This window comes from Pyrus communis, chromosome 9 (assembly GCF_041283825.1).
Source record: "Pyrus communis isolate YQ-2024b chromosome 9, ASM4128382v1, whole genome shotgun sequence".
Lineage (NCBI taxonomy): Eukaryota > Viridiplantae > Streptophyta > Magnoliopsida > Rosales > Rosaceae > Pyrus > Pyrus communis.
This window is the reverse complement of record NC_142573.1, coordinates 26410273-26435423: the sequence shown is the minus strand read 5'-3', so window position 1 is coordinate 26435423 and position 25151 is coordinate 26410273. Positions and strand designations below refer to the sequence as shown.

At 35.6% G+C, this 25151-nt stretch overlaps 1 long non-coding RNA gene across 1 annotated transcript; it reads right to left on the bottom strand.

Moving 5' to 3' along the window:
* Positions 1-12834: 12834 nt before the first annotated feature.
* LOC148694488 (uncharacterized) lies at positions 12835-13489 on the bottom strand. The gene is made up of 2 exons (XR_015966991.1): positions 13337-13489; positions 12835-13151 (listed from the first exon to the last, which is right to left on the bottom strand). It is a non-coding gene; the product is annotated as an uncharacterized LOC148694488 (long non-coding RNA).
* Between the last annotated feature and the right edge of the window lie 11662 nt (positions 13490-25151).

Sequence of the window (25151 nt, the reverse complement as noted above, 5' to 3'; positions counted from 1 at the left end):
CTTATCTTCCAAGTCTTGAATTAATTCTTCCAGATGTTAATCACATTCCTAGCATCTTTTGATCTTCAATTTCATCCATCCACCTTGCTCCATGCATGTGATATCCATTCCAAGCCCAAAACTGCTCTAAAATGCTCCAAATTGCACTTTCTTGCCAACTTTGTCATTTGAACTTGAAAACACACGAAATTAGTCTAAAACACTCTAATAAGTAGAAATTAGCTATGTAAATGCAAGAAAACAAGCTAACTAAGTCGCATAAATATGCTCCTATCATTCATAGTCATTACGACTTTCTAAAGTAGAGAGTGGGGAGTATCGTTGGAGTACAGCTTTTTTTAGAGAGTTTTTTTAAAGTGACTATTTGGTAGTTGTAGCTAATACGTAACTACCCCAACAACTAAGCCCAAATCTGTTACTAGCAATAGACATATGTACAATCAAGATGATGTCATCTGACATCATAACAATACCCCCTCCGTGAAATGAGCCTTGTGTTCAAGGCTTGAAATTTGGGAATCACTGCTTCAAATCTTGAGAACTTTCCCAAGTTGCAACATCTGCAGATTGATCAACAGCAGTGGAATAGACGCACAACAGTATCTGCCAAATCTTATCGGAAAGTAATGCTGCCACTTGATTAGCACAATAGCAGCTACATTAGTTCTCTTTACCAATCCTCTGCAAGTTGAGCTTGAGACGAACCCAAAAGATCTCTGACTGATTAGTTCCTCGAAATGCATATTAGGAACAGGCCATGTGTTCAACATGATGGAAAGAAATGTAAAACAGCAGCACTGCAATTCATCATTTTACTTTTCATGCTGAGTTCTTCCATAAAATTGATCCCAAAATACTTGACCATTGAGAACCCAATGAGCCAATGCCATAATACACCCTCCCATTATTAGAGACCTTGTCCTCAAGTTTTTAAGTCCAGTAGCATCTTCCTTACATAAATGTTGACAACAAACCCGAACTATCATAGTGGTGCAATAATAGCTTCTACAACATGCATCAAAGTAATACTAGCTCCCCAGATCAAATTACTACTCTAGAGCTTTAACAATAATGAATCTAAAACACTAGACCATCCTCCAGTTTTGGTATGTGCTTTGCAACCATGAAGGCAGCATCCAACTTCCTTTGCTCAACATATTCGCTACTAAGATGGTAAAGAATACCAGGGTCTATCATTGTCATTTGTCACCATTCTTCTACCAATGGGTACCAATTAAGTACCCATCGTGTGTCAGGGATGTCGTTGTGGTGGTGGTAGTGGTGATGATGATGGTTATGGTGATAATGGTGTGTGCCCGTGTGTCTGGAAAATGCTTGTGTTCACTTGTGCATAACTGTTTTGTATTACAAGAATGCTTTTTATTCGAGCTCTCTATGACAATTTATTGTACTGCTACCTTGATTCAGGAACTAATTAAGATTGCTTTCAGCTGGTTTGGAACTTTCATCTGCCAAATCTGCAAGGCTTTTGGTCAGTGGTTTATACGTTCCTATGAGATTGACTCGATGGAGAAATTTGAGACTCTTGTACCATACTATATTTTTGATGAAAAGCTGATTTATACCTTCCTTTATCTTTCTGTATGCTTTCATTTGCAACTAATGCGTCCCACTTCTGTATGCTTTCATTTGCAGTATACTCAAAATCATCACTAAAGATATTTTCAAACAAATCACAATCCATTACACAAAGTGGATCCAATTCCAAGGCAAGACTAAGCAAACACAAACTGTATAAAAACCCAATAAAAGTAGAGGTGTAACAATATTGCTATGCATCTAGATTTATTCTCACCGATAACGAATATAAGAATTTCATGATCTTGTTACTCAAGCTCCAAGGAAAAATGAAATAAAATTCAATGGTTAAAATTAATCCTTATGTAAATGTATTCCCCACATCTATATCATTCAAGTACAACGAAATTCAGTGTTTCAACAAAAAAATAAAAAATAAAATAACCCCGATTGAGTTGAGTTCAGGACATTCAAGTACAACGTAATTGAAATCTGTGCAAAACATACCATGAAAACATAACATACAAACAAAACTTAATTGAAAGTAGAAAGAAAAACTTGGACATGAGAACCAATTTGTGAGGGGTATAGTTTACTCCCATTATCATACTTTCCTTCTCTCAATGTCACAATCCCACCCACCGAATCGAAAATCCGCACGAATGGGTGACATCCTCACTCACAATTTTTCTCTTCTCTCCCTATTGTATAAACACATTGTACCATAAAATGGCTCTACATGAGAAAGAGAGAGCGCACAGAGTCATAAATCTTGAAACATCCCAACATTACAAAAGCAGTAGTACAAAGTGAGCACCAATGACACCGCACCAGTACAAAGAGTACATCACTCACTAGTTATTCTAGCTTGAAATGGTAGGGAAGGAACCTTGACTGAGATCTTCAATCCACTTAGACAGCCCAAATGAATAGAGAAAAACACAATTAATAAACACGGGGACAAAGAACCTGAGAAGCAGAAACAAACTTCTATGCACAAAAATTTTGTGCAAGTAAACAAACATCCAATTGTACCGAGACTTGAATGATCCATGTTTTCTAATATAACTTAAACCTAACCATGAATTTACAAAAAATTTAGATAGAATTATTAACATAACTCAGAAAAAAAGACTCAACTTCGCAATTAAATTTTCTTACATAACTTAAACCCAACAAATTTAACTAGTAACTTTCATCCACAAAATAGATTTTAACATGACCTCAAAGAGTTTCTTCTAACCAATTAAACCATTACTTAACAAAAAACATGTAGACAAAGCTCTTATCAAAATCACAATATTGTACTGAACGGGAACTTCAAAATAATCTTAGCTATGCACTTTTCCAAAACGAAGGAAAAATCTACTTTGTAACTTAACTTAATATAAGAAACCACCAATTAGTCACCTAAAATTCATAACCAACACAGAAGACAACTCCAAATCCTCAGGTTTACACATGTATGAGCCAAAGGTCAAGTTTTTACAAAACACTCATCCCACAATATGAAAAAGCAGATCGAAAATTTTAATTTTTGTATAGAAATAAGCCAAGGGTTAAATTTTTATAGACACGGTAATTTTATACACAATAAGCATACATAAAAACATAAAACTTGACAAATTTTCATTAACTTCTCAACCGATACAAAGAACTCAGTGGGTGCTGATGAATGAAAAATAATTCAGAATTGTTTTTACATTTTTATTATTTTCTAAGTTTTTAACGGAGCCAAATTAAACCGACTTGCTTAAAAAAAAATGATACCTGTAAGGCTGGAGATTGCTTTCAAGGCCTTTTTCTTTTCTCTGTCGTTATGTAAATTCAATTTCACTACCACCCTCTGCAGAAAGAAAACAATTTTCAATTAATAAATTGCTTTGGGAGACAAAATGAAAATTCATTAATACAAAGACCAATAACGATTTATGGGATTTTAGGGTTTTTTGTTACCCTTGCAACTGAAAGCCTAAAAATCCTAGAAAAATGCCAAGAAACTTAAGCAGAAAAAATCATATTTTCAACAACCAAAACCCAACATCGATTTAATCATAAACGAAACAAGAAATTAAAATCTAAACACAGAATTACAAATTAACGAATTGAAAACCCACAAAAATAAACATAAAATAAAAATAAAAATAGACAACTGACCTTAAAACAAAGAATAAATACACAGAACCAAGAGAAGAATACCCAAAATGAAAGAAAATGAAACAAATATATAGAGAGACAACCATCCCCCAAAACCTGACCTAACAGGACTAAAAAATTTGAAAATAATCCGTAGCCTTTTAATCACTACATGTAGGGGACAATATTGAAATCCAATACAAAACTACGGATTTTCATATACCACAATATTTAACAACTACCATACATGGTTCTTTAAAAATGAGTATAAACTAACCTGTAATCACAATAGCAAACAACAACAAAAATCAGAGAACGCAATATTCTTTCATATTTTCTAATCAATTTTAAACCCAGAAATGGTTACATCTAGACCTTTTATTTACACCACACCCATTGCTCTACCCTTGCATCTATTAATCCAAATTCATTCAAGGAACAATGCAGAGGAGAAAATCCAAAAATAAGAAGTGTCCCCTAGATTCTTTTTTTTCATTTATTTCTCACAAATCAATCATATATTTAAAAATCAAGCATGAAAGCTTTACAAAGATAAATAAAAAATGTACATAACTAATTAGGCTTTGAACATGCAATCAGGGCGCATAATTATATACCTAAAAATGGCAAGGAACCAGCTTCTTCCTCCCACGACCAGAATTTCTGAAATTTCCAAAGAAAATAAATCCCTTAGCAATTCAGAGAAATTCGAGGACCAAATCTGATTAAATTTTAGACAAATGACCAAAGCTACACCAAATAAATGAGATTAAAAACATTTTGAATCTAAAAAAATGGAAGAATGATCATATTAAGACTCCTAATATGACTATATTCAAACATTTTACAGACGAAAGGGTGGGGGAAGGCAGATTATAGCATCGCGAACAAAGAGATAAAGTGAGATTATAAGTTTGACATATATCAAAGTTCAAACGAACGACAAATTATGCATGTATTTAGTAAACAAAAGAAAACAGTGCTGATATTTGTATATCGAAGATATAAAACTGTGTAGCTACCCTCTATTCGATAAAGGCACTCAAAATCGAAAGATAATGGTGAATTTGTGATGCAGATGCTAAGATTAGCAATTGGATTAGCTTTTGTTCTACAATTGGGGATGCAAATGCTAAGATGGCTTTGGAAAACAAAGTAATTGGAGTCGCACCTTTTCAAATCAAGAGAAGTTTTGAGTCGTACCTTTTCAAATCAAGAGAAGCAAACTGGCAAAATTTATCATAAATTAGAGGCATACCTTTAATCAAAGCCTGCAGAAAACTGGTAGTACCCTGAAATTAACAATAAATTTAACAAATTGGATGATGAAAATCAAAACAAAGAAGCCCTAAGAAGCAATTAAGAGGGGCCTTTGGAGTTGGGGGAGAAGAACCAAAGAAATGAAAATGAAGGGGGCTTTTGGAGGAATGGGGAGAAGAAGAGAAGTAGCTCTACACACACACACACACACACATATATCAACTTGTCATATTTCATAAAACTAAAAGCATGGCAATTTAGCGAACCTTGGTTTCCATTTGTCATATCCGGCAGTTGCTTCAGCCACCCCCACTGGAATCCAGGGTTGAGTGCATTTCATTCAAAAATCCATCACTTTGAAAAACGAAAACAAAAAATCAATTCAAACCTAACATATCCAACAACCCAAATATTATAATAATCGAATCAGACAATAAACAATTAGAGACGAAGCTCTATTATCATAAAGAAATCAGGGGTTGTCTGGTATAAGCTAGCTGAAGCTTCATCAAATATATAGAGAATGATCAAACAATCAAAGACTAATCTCAATTACCAGAAAGTATTTGTGCCTTGTTTGGTAGAACTAATTGAAGCTTCATCCACTATATAAAGGATGACCAAAGAACTAAAAAAAGTGGTAATATGTTGTTATAATTGAATCATAATTCGAGTCTTACTCCAAGATGGACGGCGTGGCAAGTTTAATTCATGAAATTAGGAATATATAGAGTCAAATAAAATTGGATAAACCAGAATTCTTGATAGATCAACTATGAGGGCTATATATAGTCATGTCACAGTTTGGATTATATGTAAAGAAGAGAACCAAAATTTATGAAGACACAAAGACTTCAGATACGAAGACACAGACTTTAGATACAAAGAGAATAAGAAAACAAAACAATTTGACACTATTTCTTTCTTGTATTGTGAAGCAGTGGATTGCCACATGCTAAAACGTTAAATCTGCTTGGATATGGAATGTGCAGACACAAAAACATGGACTCCATACTTTGGCCTACCAAAAACTCTTTGTGGATGCTTACCCCAGAATTGTCTGCATGAATTTTTTCCTTCTTTCAAGCCATGCTTTATCGATAGCCTGTCATATTTCGTATTCTAAATGTGTCCTTAGATTGTGAAACATACGCATCTTATTAAACTATAATTCTTATTTCACTTTAGTAATACCTCAAACTTTCAAAAGCTGCTTTAGCTTCATCACTCATTTTTCAATGGATTTTCTTCAGGCCTCCCTGGCCTATAAAATACAGAATAGGAATGTGAAAGATAAAAGTTACAAACACTGAAAAAACAGAGTATACTTTTAAACAATATGTTCAAACACCCAAATATAATTAATATCTTCCAAAAAAAAGATATCACCTCTCGATTAGATTTCTTTCGTTCACGAACTTTCTCCTTGACAAACTTCTAAGATATAACCAAAAAGGAAAATCAGGGCTCACAACTGGAGCAAGGAGTGGGGAAGGAGGCAGAGAGAAGTGGGAATTATACCTGGAAATAACCAAAAAAACCAGCAAGTACGACAATCTGTGAACAAGCTTGGCAAAGGTAGAAATTTCATTTAATATTCATATGAACATGATAAGATCCATATGCAAAATAAAAACAAAATACAGTATACTACAGCTCATAAAAACTTGCACTCAACTCCCAGTTCATAAAAACATAGAAAGAAAGTGTATTGGTTTGGTATAACCGAATAACCATGCACAATAAGGAGCTCATACTCATATTGAGAGATGTTCAAACATGATTGTACAAATCATATATAAGAAGAAATACTCTACGCATATGCTTTGAGTAACAGAAATTATACTAAAAAATTGAAATTATTATTGATTAAGCCCTCCAAAATTTCTCAATCACTTCAAATGTCAACTCATTGTTTGCAAAAGATATACAAAATAGTATATTAGTTGGGTTACGAAGAGTAATGCACTCTTACAGTGACTCTCACATGTTGAAAGACCGACAATCAGACCGTTGCACGTGCAAAAAACATGATTATACAAATCATATATAAGAGAAAGTACTATGTAGGTATACTTGAAGGTAACAAACTTTATACGAAAACTCAAAATTATTATAGAGTAAGGACAACTATATTATACAATCAACTTTGTATTGTTATCCATTGGTAAATTTTCAGTATTAATTCTATTGGATTATCCATAAGAAATTAAGAATCTAATACTGCATCAATTCTTAGTTCAAAGTTCAAACCAACAGCCACTGTGCTTATGTGGTCTAGACCCAAAACATACAGTACAAAATTGAAAACTCCATAAAAATGATCCCTCACTTTTATTCAGAGAAACTATCCCATTTGAGCTTCCGATCTACCACATCTATATCTGGAGCTGGCCCGCAAAGAAGCCAGTGCTCTGCCGACGTAGTATGTGCACCAATTCTTCATCTATTCATTCATTAGAAAAAAAGATTAAAACCCAAACCCACCCCCCATTTGAAATTAATCAAAATTAGGTTAACCAAGAAACGTATGTATCATCGAAACTGTTTCAAATCATCCTCATAATCACTGAGGTTTTAATTGATATCATCCAACCTGTTTCATTCATTAGAAAAATAAAAAATAAAAAAAGATTAAAACCCAAATTCCCCCCCCCCACCCCAAAACCCCCTGCGGCGGGAGAGGGGGGGGGGACGGGGGCCGGGGGGGTGGATTTGACACTCCTCTGACCCTGATCTCAGCTCAACCATAGTCTCTAATTCAGCCAACCCAATTTAAGAACAATAATACATACAGTTCCCACAGTAATCAAATGAGCTGTGTCAAATCCGCCTATATGTCAAAACCCTATACATAAGTTTCATAAAAAAATTAAGGAGAAATTAGGTTCACATCCTTCTTTTTGTTATTCTATTGATTAAAATCCTATTCATTTTCAATTTTTGATCAAGGTCCTTGGGTATTAATAACATCATTAATTATCTGAATAATAAAATATTTTTATTTTTAAAATATATTCCTTTAGTGTTAAAAATGTTACAATTAGTATATTTTTATTTATGACTAAATTTTTTATCATATATTTTTATTTTTAGTTTGTACCTATTTTTAATTTGCAAATATTTTTTAATTTGTACCAATTTTCTTTTCATTTTTAATTTGTACCCATATATTAGTTTCTTTTTGTGCCCATATTTTTTAAAGTTTTATTTGTGTTTGTACCCATGTGTATACTGTCACGTGACATTGTATATTTAATTAATGATTGAAAAATTACATATGGTATATTTATGTTTTATGCTTAAACTTTGTATCATATATTTATATTTTTAGTTTGTACCCACTATTAATTTGCAACCTTTTTTTTTTTTTTATTTGTAGCATTTTCTTTTGTTTTATTTTGTACCCGTGTATTAATTTCTTTTAGCACCTATATTTTTTAAAAATTCATTTGTACTCATAATTTTTTAATCTTTTATCTGTTCCCTAATTTATTTATAATGTACCCATTCTTCTTTATTAATGTACCACTTTGTTATATGTGAAATGTACCAATTTTTTTAACACTATGGATACATTCTTTTGCCATTTATTATTTCTTATTTTTGCATAGTTTTTAATCATTTATTCAATCAAAATGTTGGAATTTTTTTATTGTAACCGTTTCTAATAGTATTATAATGAGGGATTTTAAATTTATAGGATTATAAATCTCATAAAATATCAAACAATTAATGTCAAAACTATAAAAATATCAATATTAATAGTAATATAATGAAGTGTACAAAGTCAAGGAACTTTGATCAAACTTTGAATACTATTAAGGTTTTAATCAAAGAATGTTAAAGATTAGGGACCGCATCCAAAGTATCCCAAAAAATAAATCCAAATAGAAAATCATGACAAAAAATTGGATTAATTGACACTAATCCAAGTCAATGAAATAGCCAAGGTCAAGAATCCATACCCGAATACACTTGTTACCCACAGTTCCTGCACCCAATCAAAAATCAATAAATCGTACTAATACCAAATTTGGACGGATGTATTTGCATCTTGCAAAATTAAATTAAATTAAACTAAGCAAACCCAAATTAAGTAAATCAAAGACTTCCAGACATAATGTGAAATATAAAATAGAATTTCCCCTTACCAGAAACCAAGAACCCTAATCTGATCAATGCCCGATTAAAAAGAACCAATTAATCAAAACTTCCAGACCGACACACATAACATAATATAATATATGTAATTGCTACTTTCGTCTTCCGTTCAAAAAATTATATGGTACTTCAAAATATTTTATATTACGTAATTTTTAATTGTTCGATCTTAAATGTTGTACAAACACAATGGGGAAATAATTGTCATTTTACCATAGCAAAATTAACTGAAAATGTGACTTTACCCCTTCAAACTCGATTTTTTTTACATAAAACCCACGATAATATATTTTTCTAACAAAAACCCAATGACTAGGCTCCACCTAAGCAAATTACCTAATCGAGATTGTGCGTCGTATTTAATATTATTTGGATTCCCCAAATTACCCTTAGTTAAGTCATTATAGCAGTTTATGTTGATATCAAAATTAAAATGGAAAGCTTTTTTAATGTTCTTGTAACGTGTGTACTGGCTTTGAAATTTTAGTTGACGTAGGAATAAAAATTCAAAACGTTTTGAATTCAACAATAAATTTTCAGATTAATGTACCCTATTGCGATTTAATAAAAACCATGCTTTTGTTTTCTTTAAAACAAAAGGGGTAAAAAATGATGTGTCTAGTATGTTTTGTTTTATTTTTCGAACATCAATGTACCTATTTTTTTTGTTTTGAAAAGATTAGTGTACCTACTTAGTACTAATAGTTTTGGTCATTTTGAAAAATAATGCACCTGTTATTAAATTTTTGAATCTGGAAAATATAGGTAAATTAGTATAAGATTTCATACATGTTTATCATGGTGTAAAACTTAAGAATGCTCAAGAGTTTACGTTAATTGCATGCCTCTTTAATGAGAGGCTGCATGTATTTATATTCATTTCAAAGTACATCAGGGAAAGCAATCCCTATTTACAAGGCTTTTCAAAATTCAAAGATTACAACAAACTGGAGGAAAGATATATATCCGAGAACCAACAAACATTTGTGGGAGTTGTAACCTAAGCTAACTCTTCATGGATAAGAGTTTAGATCGATCACAACTCCCTGAAGTCTTGGAAGTGAGAGTCAGACTGACGTGGTCTATCATCCCCCCGCAAGCTAACAGGTGGAGGAACAACGGAAAGCTTGGAAACAAGAAGCTTGAATCTTGTTGATGACAATCCTTTTGTGAACAGATCAACAACCTGATCTTGAGAACAAATATAATTAACAAGTAACTGACGACGTACCACCTTCTCTCGAACGTAATGATAATCAACCTCCAAGTGCTTTGTCCGAGAGTGAAAAACAGGATTAGATGCAAGAGCAATTGAGGAAATATTATCACACCAAATTGTGGGTATGTCAAGATGCAAGTACAAGTCTCGAAATAAAGACCTGAGCCACGAAATTTCTGCAGCAATGTAAGCAAGCTGCCTATATTCAGCTTCAGAACTGGACCTACTAATAGTCTTTTGTTTCTTCGAACTCCAGGACATGAGATTGGACCCAAAATAAATACAGAAACCACCCGTTGAATGTCGAGTATCTGGATTTCCAGCATAATCAGCATCAGAATAAGCCGTGAGATTAGTAGAACCAGGTTTGTAGACAAGGCCATGATTGTATGTGGCCTTTACATACCGAAGAATCCTCTTTACTGCCTGCCAATGTGTAGTTTTGGGAGACTGCATGAACTGACATACCTGGTTTACAGCATAGGAAAGGTCTGGTCTCGTGATAGTCAAGTATTGTAGGGCACCCACAACACTCCTGTATATCTCTGGATTGTTGTGTGGCTCACCATCATATGCACTAAGTTTGTGACCACTAGGAACTGGAGTAGAAACTGGTTTTACATCCAAAAAATTTGTTCGTGTCAGCAGATCCAATGCATACTTTGCTTGATTGAGATGCATTTGTTGACCAAAATAATTAACTTCGACACCCAAAAAATAATGGAGAGGACCTAAGTCCTTCATTGAGAATAAAGTACCCAATTTCTTGATCAACCTCGACATATGGCAAGGGCTATTTCCTGTCAACAAGATGTCATCCACATAAATCAATAAAATCAAATAGACCCCACGGTGATTGAAAACAAATAAACTGTAATCACAAGTTGACTCGTGAAACCCTAATTGAAGAAGAAACTCTGAAAACCGAGTGAACCACGCTCGAGGAGCTTGTTTCAAGCCATAGATGCTTCGTTGTAATTTACACACATGATTAGGATACTGCTGATCAACAAAGCCAGTAGGTTGCCGCATATATACATCTTCCTATAAAAAGCCATGCAAAAATGCATTTTGGACATCCAGTTGTCTTATGTGCCACCTTTTTGAAACTGCTAAACTGAGAATAAGTCGAATAGTGCTGTGCTTGACCACAGGACTAAAGGTCTCTGTGTAATCAATACCAGACTGTTGATGAAATCCATTGGCAACTAACCTGGCCTTGTGCCTCTCCACCGAGCCATCTGCCTTTTTTTATATCTTGAACACCCATTTATTTGGCAACAGATTCATATTAGGTTGATAAGGAACAAGTTTCCACGTACCACAACGTTGCAATGCATTAAACTCTTGGACCATGGCATCGCGCCATGCTTTAGTCTTGACTGCTTGACTATAGCACGTGGGTTCAACAAAAGAAAAATCAGTAGAAACATGCAATGCATATTTGGGATTAGGTTTTAGTATTCCTGACTGCGAACGAGTGGTCATGCGTTGCAATGGCTCAGAGAGCTGACGTATCTGAGTATGGGCAGTATCTGAAGATGATACGGGCGGATGGAAGTGTGGTTCAGAAACTTCTGCTTGCTCATTTAAATTAGGTTGAGTGGAGATAGGGTTAGGTGAAGATAAGGTAGGTGGCAGGTTTGTAGGTAGTGATAGGTTTGGACTTTGTGGAGGGTTGGTCAATGGAGTAGCAGCGGGATTTGATTGAGGCAAGCTGTCTAAGGTATGGGATGAAGGTAGTGAGTTGGTGGAAGATATTAAAATAGGAAAAGTGAACAAAAGATCAGGAGATGTAACAATACCTATTTGATCAACGTTTTCCAGTGGAGATGTGAGTTCCTTAAATGGAAATGAGTCCTCATCGAATAGAACATGGCGAGGAAAATATATTCGCCTCGTGGAAAAGTCCAAACATTTGTACCCTTGATGGTTCAGTGAGTACCCTAGAAACACACACGGTTTTGACTTGGGTTGAAGTTTATTTTGGGAATACGGCACAAGCCAAGGAAAACACTTACAACCAAAGACCTTAAATGTCTCATATTTGGGAAGTTTGCCAAATAATTTTTCATATGGTGATTGATAAGACAAAAGCCGAGTGGGCAACCTGTTGATTAAATAAGTTGCTGTTAAACAAGCATCAGGCCAATATTTGTTGGAAATATGAGAATGAGAAAGCATGACAATTCCAGTTTCAACAATGTGGCGATGTTTTATTTCTGCAATACCATTTTGCTCAGGATGTTTGGGGCATGAAAATCTTTGAGAAATTCCATGTTGTGCAAGAAAATTTTGAAAAACACGACTCTTATACTCTCCTCATTCATCACACTGAAAAATTTTAATGGAAGTATTGAACATATTTTCCACTTTAGATTTAAATGTGACAAATATTTCAAACACTTCAGATTTATGTTTAATGGGAAAGATCCAAAGAGTATCTACAATAGTCATCCACAAATAAGACATAATATTTAAAACCTTCATGGGAAACAACTGGAGAACACCAAACATCCGAATGTAAAATTTGCAAAGGAAATTGGGAAACAGACTCAGAAGCACGAAAGGGGAGTTTAGTACTCTTTCCTAATGGACATGATTGACAAAACATTGCATCAGAAGTACCATGAATTGGTACTCGCTTATTTGAAACTAAATACTTAATAATAGACGACGAAGGGTGACCAAGGCGTGGATGCCATTTTTGGGCCGAGACTCGGATGCCTACACACACTGAAATAGGGTAATTGGACTGTCCACCGCCACCAGGAAATGGGTATAAGCCATTCTCACATCTCCCGTGGAAAAGCGTCTTCCGGGTCTTGAGGTCCTTAACAAGAAAAAAATGAGGAAATATGAGTAAATAACAATTATTATCTAGGGTAAACCTATGGGCAGAAATAATATTGGTGGAGGCAGTGGGACATCTTAGAATATTTTGTAATTCAAATGAGCAAGACGGAGTTTGAATTGTATTTGAACCAAGATGAGAGATAGAGAGACCAGTATCATTACCTACACCACCAACATTTTCATTACCATGATACTCTTTTGGATTGATCAAATTTTGAAGATCTGGAGTGACATGTGCAATAGCACCGGTGTCAAGCAACCACTGTCCATTAGATTGCTTGTTGATGGTGACCGGTGATGTTGCCATAGCAGTAAGTCTCTTAGCTGGAATGCGCCCTTCATATGCTGCATTCATTCTTTGATAAAAATCTAGGGCAGGATGCCCTTGTTTTCCACATATTTGACAAGTGAGTCTTTCACCGGTAGCCGTGAACTTCTCACCATTGCAAGCCGAGTTTAGCCGTTGATTATTACTGAGAGGAAAGACACCTCGCTGGTTGGCAGCACCACCACCACGTGCAGACGGAGACACACCACGTCCATTACCTCGAAATCGTCCACCACGACCTCGAGTAGTCACAAATGCATTCACAGGAGCAACCTCCACAGTAGGAGCAGTTTGCTCAGCCATCATCCTCTCCGTTGTCAGTAAGAGAGCCTCAAGTGTAGGGCACGTGATTGGAGTGTCACGTGCATGTGCAGCACTCACAGTCATTTCATAAGCAGGACCCAGATTGTTCAGGATAATCTGGACAAGCTCATCATCATTCACTGGTTGCCTAGCAAGGGCAAGGTTGTCAGAAATCGAGTTCATGCGATCAAGATAGTCTGCAATAGACATATCTCCTTTTTTGGTTTGCATCAGTTCATTCCGAAGGAACAAGATACGATTTTGGGACGATGAAGCATACCTTTGCTCGAGAGCCTCCCAGGTATCACGAGAGCATCTCTTGCTTGCCATAACCGATAGCACAGATGGCGTGAGGGAGCCATTTATCCAACTCAATATCATTTGATCATGATGAACCCAGGTTGTGTATACAGGATTGATGTCAGCGGCACCAGGAAGCTGTTTGGGAGGACACGCAATGGACCCATCTACATAACCCATCAAGTCACGACTCCTAAGAATCGGGAGAATCTGAGCCAACCATAGAGGATAGTTGGTTCGATCCAGTTTGATATTGACGACTGTAGTCATGGACGAGAAGGAGTTCATATCAGGTAATGCTGGGTTGGGATTGGAGATGTTTGGGGTTGCAGCACCGTTGGAACTATCAACCATTGGAAAAAAAAATTGGATCTGTGTCGTTGGACTTGCTAAGGCTCGTATACCATGTAAAACTTAAGAATGCTCAAGAGTTTACGTTAATTGCATGTCTCTTTAATGAGAGGCTGCATGTATTTATATTCATTTCAAAGTACATCAGGGAAAGCAATCCCTATTTACAAGGCTTTTCAAAATTCAAAGATTACAACAAACTGGAGGAAAGATATATATCCGAGAACCAACAAACATTTGTGGGAGTTGTAACCTAAGCTAACTCTTCATGGATAAGAGTTTAGATCGATCACAACTCCCTGAAGTCTCGGAAGTGAGAGTCAGACTGACGTGGTCTATCACATGGATCCTAAGCCTCTATTAGGTGGCATATTGTTAATATTTCTCGTATAAAATATATTTATCATTTAAATTAGTGAATCTACAAAATATAGGTAAATTAATTTGTATAGGTAAATTAGTATAATATTTCATACATGTTTGTCATGCATCCCAAGCCTCTATTTGTAGGCATATTATTGGTATTTCTCATATAAATATACTTATTAGGCAAACTATTGATGTTTCTCATATAAAATATATTTTATTATTTACATTAGTGAATCTACAAAATATAGGTAAATTAGTATAATATTTCATACATGTTAATCATGCATTCTGAGCCTCTATTAGTAGGCATATTATCGATATTTCTCATATAAATACACTTGTTAGGCATACTATTGATATTTCTTAGATAAATATACTTATTATTTAATCAACAAAATATAGGTAAATTTGTTGGTATAATATATTAACAGTATAGGAGCTTGTTGCTCATCATAATTAGGGTGAGTTATGATAACCTTTATTGACTTAATTAGGGAGTTGTGGCATAAGTTGTAAATATATTGTAACAATAGGTCACTTTTTTGCTTACATGTCAGTTTGTTTGAAAATTGGGTTTTATTTAGAGATTTAAATTTATATGGGTTTTTGTTTATGAAATGTAATTTGTCAGGGCTTATATCTAAAGAACCCAAAAATTAATACGCATTTCTGATCAAGTGATCATGCAACCTCTTAAAGCTTCATGATCAAGTGATCATGCGACCTCCTGAGGCTTACTGATCAACTTAAAAAGCTTACTGGTCAAGTGCTTACTTGAATCAGATTCAAACCCCAACATAATAGAATAAAATAAAATTATTTTCATAGCTAATACAGTTAGTACAATTTCGTCGATGAATCAAATGTGCTAAATAATTGGTGTAGATTCCCACGCTAAAGTGCTAAATAATTGCCAGGAAAATTAAGTTATAATTTAAGATTGACGTCAACTAATACAGCCATTTCTTGCCTACCAAGCACCACTAAGTCTTCACTTTTAGTCTTTTTCAATTGCATTTCTTTGTCGTACCACGTTATCTCTCTCATGCATTATTTATCTCATCTTCTTCTGCTAAGAGAGTCATTCTTCCCATTGCCCTTCTCTTGTCTGGTTTTGGTTTCTTTATCACAGCAACCTTCTTTTGCTTAATCTACTTTCCTTTACTTATAAAAGTGAAAAGTCGAATCCGAAAACCAAAAGAAAAAAGAAAAATTACGTTCGGTCAATTTCGTTGTTTTCCGTGCCTCTTGATTTCATTTTTTGACAATTTCAATTTCCCATCACTCGGTTTTACTTAGAAAGGGAAAAAAAAGGCATATATACGCAGTTGGCTTTATAAACATACAACTTTTGCTCCAGTGTTCTATAGGCAAAGGAATCCGGAGAGACAATGTACAAGGTGCGTCTTTTGATTTTTCCTTGTTTTTTGTTTCATTCCTCAGCTCTTTATGAGGTTTTTAGTTGTTTGTGCGAATTTGTTCGTTTTGTTTAACCCATATTATTGCTTTACCAGTCAACTTGAGATCAAGTCGAACAACAATCAAATCTGAATCGTATATGTTGGCTATGAGATGCTAGGATGCTATAGGAAACGCTGATAGATAGTTAGCCATTTGGTTAAAGTGGCGCCCCCAGGGTCCTAAACCCTAAAATCTTTGATCTAAAGTCTACGAACTTCAGGTTTACATACGTAAGTTTCTGCAAGTCACACACAGTACCAACAATAACATATTAAAATACAAAACTGCATTCTAATCTTTCAAAAATATAACTTTTAAGCTAAAATATTGTGTAAGATTAAAATCAAATTTAGTCCCTTGATGCATTTAGTAACCTCATAATTATATTCTTTTTCTTTTTCTTCATTTAATTGTATTATGATATATATATATATATATATATATATATATATATATATATTTTTTGTTATCATTATTTAGGTAAACTATATTTAGGGATGGTAACGGTTCGGTTTGGGAACGGAAATGCTATATCCATCCCCATAACCACGAAAATTAACCATATCCATAACCACAAATTAACCATCGGGGATTATCCATAACCATATCCACTGGGTAACAGATTTTCAATCGGTTATCTGTTATATATCTTCGTCAAAAAAAATATATATATATATATATATATTTATCTAATTGACGCATTATAAATTTTAGTCGATACTAATTCCGTCATTAAATAGCAACATCCAATTACAAAAAACTAACAATATATTTGAAGTTGTTTATGATAACATGCATCAATTTCTTGACAGTGAGACTCTTGAAGAGAGATGAATCTGATAAACTTGTAATATTTGATAATTGATATATAAAATGATTCAATGAATTAATTTGGTTGAGTATAACAATAAGAGTATTGAATTGATGAGGTTGTTGGTATGCCCCATGCATGATGTTTGGTGCATAATAAAAATAGTATAGGGTTTGATGCATGCATAATGAATTAGTATAGGGAGGGTTCGGTAAATTGAATAAAATTATATTATATATCAAATATATATATATATATATATATATATATTCAGGTCTGATTCAGGAATGGATACGGATTGGGGACCCCTTTAACCATATCCAAAACCATAACCGAATAAAGTTCACGGTTTTTCCCCATAACCATACCATACCTGAATTTTCATATCCAAATCCAATCCATTCAGGCAGTTATCCACGGTTATCGGGTTTAACGGTTAAAATTGCCATCCCTAACTATATTTCAATACACTTTGTGTTCTGCATTTATGTCACATCTTAGACCGGCTTCGCTGTAACACAATATTGTCTGCTTTGGACCACGCCCTCACGGTTTTGCTTTTGGGTTTCGGCACAAGAACTTCCCAGGGGAGTCACCCATCCTAGGATTGCTCTCGCCTGAACTCACTTACCTTTGGAGTTCTTATGGGATCCAAAGCCAGTGAGTTCCCAAAAGGCCTCGTGCTATAGGGAGGGGAGCATGTACATATAAGGCACATCATCCCCTCTCCGTTGATTGATGTGGGATCTTACAATCCACCCTACTTAAGGGGAACCCAACTTCCTCACCGGAACATCCGTACCAAACGGCAGAGTGGCTCTGATACCATTTTGTCACATCCCAGACTGGCTTCACCGTAGCACGAGATTGTCTGCTTTGGGCCACGCCCTCACGATTTTGTTTTTGGGTTTCGGCATGAGAACTTCCTAGGGGGTCACCCATCCTAGGATTGTTCCCGCCCGAACTCGCTTAACATCGGAGTTTCGATGGAATCCGAAACCAGTCAGTTCCCAAAAGGCCTTGTACTATAGGGAGGGGAACATGTACCTATAAGGCACATCACCCCCTCTCCGTTGGTCGATGTGGGATCTTACAATTTATGTAGATTAATTCATTTAATATATTTTAGTATAGTCATTTCGGTACAGACATTTAGGTACATTAATTTAATATAATACATTTCGATACAGACATTTAGTACATCTTATATTTCAATATATACATTTGGGTATATCAATTCATTTTAATATATTTTTGGTATTCGACGTTTCCTAAATGGATCCTATCAAATATTTCACATTTTCTATGATCATCTTTATTTTAGGTATTTGAATGTAAGAGGAGGTGGAGGCCCTTATTGGAGCCTGGCCCTGCAGCTCAACTTGGGAACTGCGGTAATCAAGGTAGATTAATTCATTTAATATATTTTAGTATGGTCATTTCGATACTGATATTTAAGTACGTTAATTTAATATAATACATTTCAGTATAGACATTTAGGTATGTCATAAACATTTAGATACATCAATTCCTTTTAATATATTTCGGTACACTTATATATTTACATGTTTCTTACTTGTCATTATTTTTATTTTTTGAATATTTTCTCATTTAGGTACATTTATAAGGATATAATTGGAGGAAGTTAAAAAAAATTAATAAATTAAAATGTGTAAATTAACAAATTCAAATATTTAATGGAGACATTAATTGAATAATATACACATTAAACACTAAAACAAAACAGAATATGAATTGGAATTTGAATTAAAGTACATATCTAAGAACTAAATAAATATGTAACCTAACACCAGCTTTTAATTAAATATTAATTTTTAGATTTATTAAAGTTCAGAAACCTCTATTAAAAGTTATGACAATCCAACGATTGTATTGCCAAGTTAAAAAAATGGAACCACGGTCAATTACGATTTTTTCAACCAAACATTTGAATCTGGAAAAACAATGCTAGAAATAAGTTCATAAGATAGAGGGCCACTCATTGACACTGGAACATGCTACAATTATTAGTCCACGCCTTGCGACTTGCAGTGGTTTGACGATCGGGGCGAATCTCTGCCATTTTTAAATTAGGATTGTTTGAGTTTTCATGGAATGTTGAACCCCCTCTCCCAAGTCCCAAATTCTAGCTCTCGTTCCCATATCCGTGCTTCATAAGGTTTTTATTTTGGGATAGCATGCTTCACTTTGGCGGTGGTGACGCTAGTCGGCTTCGCCGAGAAAAGGCAGGTTGATGGCTAAGCTCGCGGGTTAAAGACAAAAGATAGAGATTTGGATTCAATCTCTTGAAGCACTACTTTTTTTTTCGGAATCACCCTTGAGGAAGGGCTTGACCTTCTCCTTGAATGGCACCTCGAAAACTCCTTCCTAATGTGGATGGAACGAATCTGGTGACGATATTTCCTTCCATAATCTAATCTCGAACAAAATGACAATCAATCTCAATGTGTCTAGTTCGTTGGCAGCAATATGGAGGGCTGCTTGGTTATCACAAAATAGGGTAGCTGGCCCTTGATTTTTAATCCTCAAATCATGAAACAAGTATTGCAGCCATGCTAGTTCACAACACGCTGCTGCCATAGAATGCTACTCTGCTTCCGCTGACGACAAAGACACCGTTTTCTAACTTTTGCTCTTCCATGAGATAAGGCAATTTCTGATAAACACACAATAGCCTATAGTGGATCGTCGAGTAGTAGGACAACATGCCTAATCTGAATCACAATACGCCTTCAACTTTAAATCATTTTGAGAAGTAAACATTATACCTTGGCCGGGGGTGCTCTTGAGGTATTTCAAAGTACGCAAAGCAGCATCATAATGTGGAATCCGAGGAGTTTGCATAAACCTACTCAATAGGTGAAGTGAATATGTAATATCTGGCCATGTAATGATGAGATAAATGAGATGACCAATCAATCTTCGATATTTTGCAAGATCTTTAAAAACCACTCCCTCATCAGGAAGCAATTTGAGATTTTGCTCCATTGGAAATTTTGCCTAGCGAGCCTAAAAATCCAACATCATCAAGGATACCTAATAAATATTTTCTTTGTGAAATGAAAATACCTTTCTTGAAGCGTGCCACTTTTATGCCTAAAAATATTTTAAATTACCAAGATCCTTGATAAGAAAGTTTTAAAAGACTTTTAAGACCATCAATGGCATGCGAATCATTTCCTGTAATCAAAATATCGTCAACATAAATAAGGACTGTAAAGGACTTTCCTTGTTGCTTGGTAAATAAAGAATAATCGGCTTTGGATTGAACATGTCCTGCAACATGAAGAGCTTGAGAAAACTTAAAGAACCAATGTTTTGAAGCTTGTTTCAACCCATAAAGTGATTTGTGTAGGTGACACACTAAATTCTCCCATGTCGCCGAAGACCGAGTGGAGGGTCCATGTAGATTTCCACCATAAGATCACCACGAAGAAAAGCATTATGGACATGCAGATTTTTGTAGCAGCCCAAGCCGCATCAGCTGTTACCAGCCAGGCAACCTAGCAGGCCCCAGCCCAAGCAGCAGGCCATGCCGCAACAGCCTTGCCACGCCTGCCCAGAATCAATGCGTGATGGGAGGACAATGTACAATATAAAATACATAAAGTAACTGAGACTCATACATACAATATATATCAGGGCTCGGCGGAAAACTTACAACAAAGCGTGCCTACTTTCGAGTGCACAACCCACAAACTACACCACTTGAGATCTTATTCACTAAGCACTACTTGTTACACTGTAAGACAACCCTACGTCGTGGGAATGGTGCACCAGACAAACCAAAACCCAGATAAGCTGCGAAGCTCATGTGAGTGACAATAATACATCATATGTGAATATAAATCAATCAAATGATTAAATGTCAAAGTAGTGCTACGTCCACACAGTACTTTCTTCTAAATACTGTATTAACCGTCAATACCATTTCGACACTCTCTTTGGATTATGACATACCACTCACCTTTCATCAATTCCTAGTAATCATAAGGGTCTAATTGCCACATATTTCATAATTTAACCACCATACACCTAATTGATACATATAGGAATGGTTATTCAATTTCGAATCTCTCCACATGTCTATCAAGATAACATTCTGTCATCACACAACCCGAACTTGTGTAGGAATGACACACCATCAATAATACTATCACGTGTAGGAATGAGATTGGTATCTATTTCATCATTGCATCTCTTTGTTACGAGTAGGAATGAGTCAACATATGAAATCATTCACTTTTAGGCAACGTCATCATGTAAACTATTTGATTCAACTCTTTCTAGATTGAGCCACACAAGCCTTCAATCTAATTTTTCATGTATGTAATCAACAATATTCTAGGGTTATAGAGAGACAATTCGATCGAAGCCTACAATAGGTAACCAATCAAGATGTGGTCCCCTATTATGAATTAACCAAGCAGAACCACTCCTGAGAACACCATGTATGTAGTGACCCCCATAATCGATTAACCAAGCAGAGTCACTCCTAGGAATATGAATAGGCAGTGATCACCCATCACGGATTAACCAAGCATGATCACCCCTAAATATGTATGGCCATACCTAAGTAATAAGGATTGTCCATCGCAGATTAACCAAGTACAATTCCAAAGTAGTATGGTCCTCCATTGTAGATTAACCAAGTAGGACCATCCATGTACCACTACTATATGATGCAGATTCCGATTCTATCCCACAATACCGCATGTATTAGGTTAGCAATCATCTACTAGCCCTCACATAATACAATCATTTCAAGCATAGCACACCATCAATAAACATAGCATAATAATACAAATTTGCATAAAATCATTTGAAAATCCATGTTATATCCACATAGTATATAACAAGGGAGTTTCACGGGTAATAACCATATCACATAATATTATAATCACTCACCTAGGTTATTTGCAATTCTATATTCACCAACTCCACTCCAAGGAACCTAATACAATACACAAACCCCACTTAGGAAACTTAACAAGATTGACACACAAACATAGGCCAAATGTAACTTCCACGTAATCGAGACACACGTCAACCGGGAACGACACATCATCATGGCTAAGCTCCATCAAGCCTCAACAACATTCTAAAACTAAATGACACTCTAGAGTAGGGCAAGTTAACTAAAAAGTCAACTGCTGTTAAAGTAGATCCACTAAGATCAACAACACTAGGTTATTCAATTTGGAAGATCCGCACATCTGATTTTTGATTCATAACTTCTCAAAGGTCCATTAATAGCTAGGATGATTACAAAATTGAGAGACGATCCAATGGTTGGATACAAATGAGTGGCGGTCCAATTTAATCACTTTACAAAACAATTGAATTTCGGGAAACCGAGCTAGACACAAGTTCACAATGTCACTAGAAGGTATTTGGTACTTAGACAACACTTCTGGATGGGTCCCATGCACCGCCAGACGCGGTGGTAGCCAGGGTCGAGGGTTTGGTAAACCCGAATTTATCAACATTAACCAAAATGGCTCAAATTTATGAGGTAGCTAGAGCTCAACAAAGGAGACACTTTTTGAACTAGGCCAATGACAAATTCAAGCAGAAAACCGTCGAAATTCACCAAGGAAAATCGGATTTCTAAGGTTCAAAACACCGAACACTAAAACTACAACAATAGCACGAAACTAAGCATACCAACTTGTAGATTATGAAGAGTAGATGAAGTTTCATACCGCATTTGTTCGAAATGGTTGCCGGAATCATCGAAAAATGACCAAAATGCAGGAAAAGTCGAGGGCTTTGTGGCTTTGAAATGGAAAAATGGGACATATAACACCACATGAACGTTGTGCTCGCCAAGAGCTTTCCATGGACATTAAGATCACCCCATACGGAGGTCAGATAAAGGAGATATGAGTAGGTCAAGTTTACGACAGGTCCAATCTCCCCCCAAAACAAGTCAGCAACAACTTTTTTGTTTTGGAAAGCTTCTGGATCAATTAGGTAGTTCCCCTCCCCCCGCCCCACCTAAGAAAAAAATTATAGCATTTGGGTTAAATTGCCAAAATGCCCTCCAACTTAAACATCTTTAACTTTTTCGTTTTGATTTCGAATTAAGATTCGTTTGCCCCTACGCGCTCGTGGGTTCAAACCCTACATAAACAACTAAAAAGTTGATAGAAAGGGTTGAGGAAATTCGACATTACCAAAAACACTTTCTTGAAACTTGAGAAGTTAACAAAATAATTTCAATTAAATCTCCAAAATACTTCTAAAAATGAAATAAAATACTAAAATTCAAGACGGGATATCACAAGCCCAGTGGCCAGGAAGGCTCAATCACTATCGTTGTTGTCACGCCCTGATCCTGACATACTTCCAGCATCGACACGTGACGTCACCAAGTACCCTTATATCTAACATACCCTGCCTCCAGGATATGGACAAAGCACTACTCAAGATTCGGATTGCGTAGTAAATTTTGTATACTTTATGGTTGCATCTAACCTCCTCGTTAAACTGCCTACGTACCCCAAATAGGGATCAAGCCATTCGTAGTTCACCTTTGTCAAACTCTGAGCTTTTCATAAAACATAAAGTACCACACTACACATCAACCATAATCCAAACAACAATTGTCATATTGCCACACACACAGGTATGCCATTCACCCATATATGTTTTCCAACACCATTCCACAATCACATCAATCAATAACACATATAATGCATCAAAATCCAACATTATCGAGTTCTAGACCACTCAACGAAACCAAAATACCAAGCAACTTCTTGTAATCTTTTCAGACCTATCACCTGTACAATCAGTGCCTACACCATGAGAATGGTGCACCAGGCAAACAAGAACCCATATAAGCTGCAAAACTCGTGTGAGTGACAATAATACAACCTCTGTGATAATCAATAAAAAAAAAAAAAACCATCGATGATAGTTTATAAACCTCAAATATTAATTCATACTTATGGAATCATAGTCAAGTCATTAAAAACTACGAATGAGTCACCCAAACATCCAACGACTTTTCTAATTCAAACCACAAAGATTCTCAAAAGTTATCGTTCATAAATACATTAAAAACTAGGGTTAGAGGGACGCAGTTCGACCGAAGCCTACATAAGTAACCAAATAGGAAGTGGCCCCCCATAGCAGATAAACTGAGCGGAGCCACCCCTGAGAAGGTAACCAAGTAGGTAGTGACCCCCATCATGGATTAACCAAGCAGAGTCACACCTACGGAACCATTAGGCAGTGATCACCCATCTCTAATTAACCAAGCATGATCACCCTTAAGTATGTATGGCCATAAGGATCGCCCATCACAGATTAACCAAGCATAATTGTATGGTTCCCTATCACAGATTAACCAAGCATGACCAACTTTAAGAAGATAACCAAGTAGGTAGTGACCCCCATCATGGATTAACGAAGTAGAGTCATAATTACAAAACTGTTAAGCAGTGATCACCTATTACGGATTAATCAAGCATGATCACCCTTAAGTACGTATAACCATAAGGATCGCCCATCACGGATTAACCAAGCACAATTGTACGATCCCTTATCACAAATTAACCAAGCATGACCACCTTTGAGAAGATGACCTAGTAGGTAGTGACCCTCCATCTCAGATTAAGCAAACATAGTCACACCTACAAAACTGTTAGGCAGTAATCACCCATCGCAGATAAACCAAACATGATCACCCCTAAGTATGTATGGCCATAAGGATCGCCCATCGTAGATTAACTAAGCATGATCCATAAATAGTATGGTCCCGTATCGCGGATTAACCAAGCAAAACCATCCATGTACCACTGCTACATGGTATGGACTTGGTGTCACCTAACCCCTTGACACTAAGGTAATGGTCCTTTACTAGCCCTCATGTTTAACAAACATTTCAAATAGGCAAGTCACATAACATTTCATAAAGTAGATCGATGGCAAACTTTATAAAAATAATTATTTAACATAAAACATAATTTAAAAATCCATGTTGTATCCACAAAGTATACTAGCATGAGAGGTTTTTAGGGTAA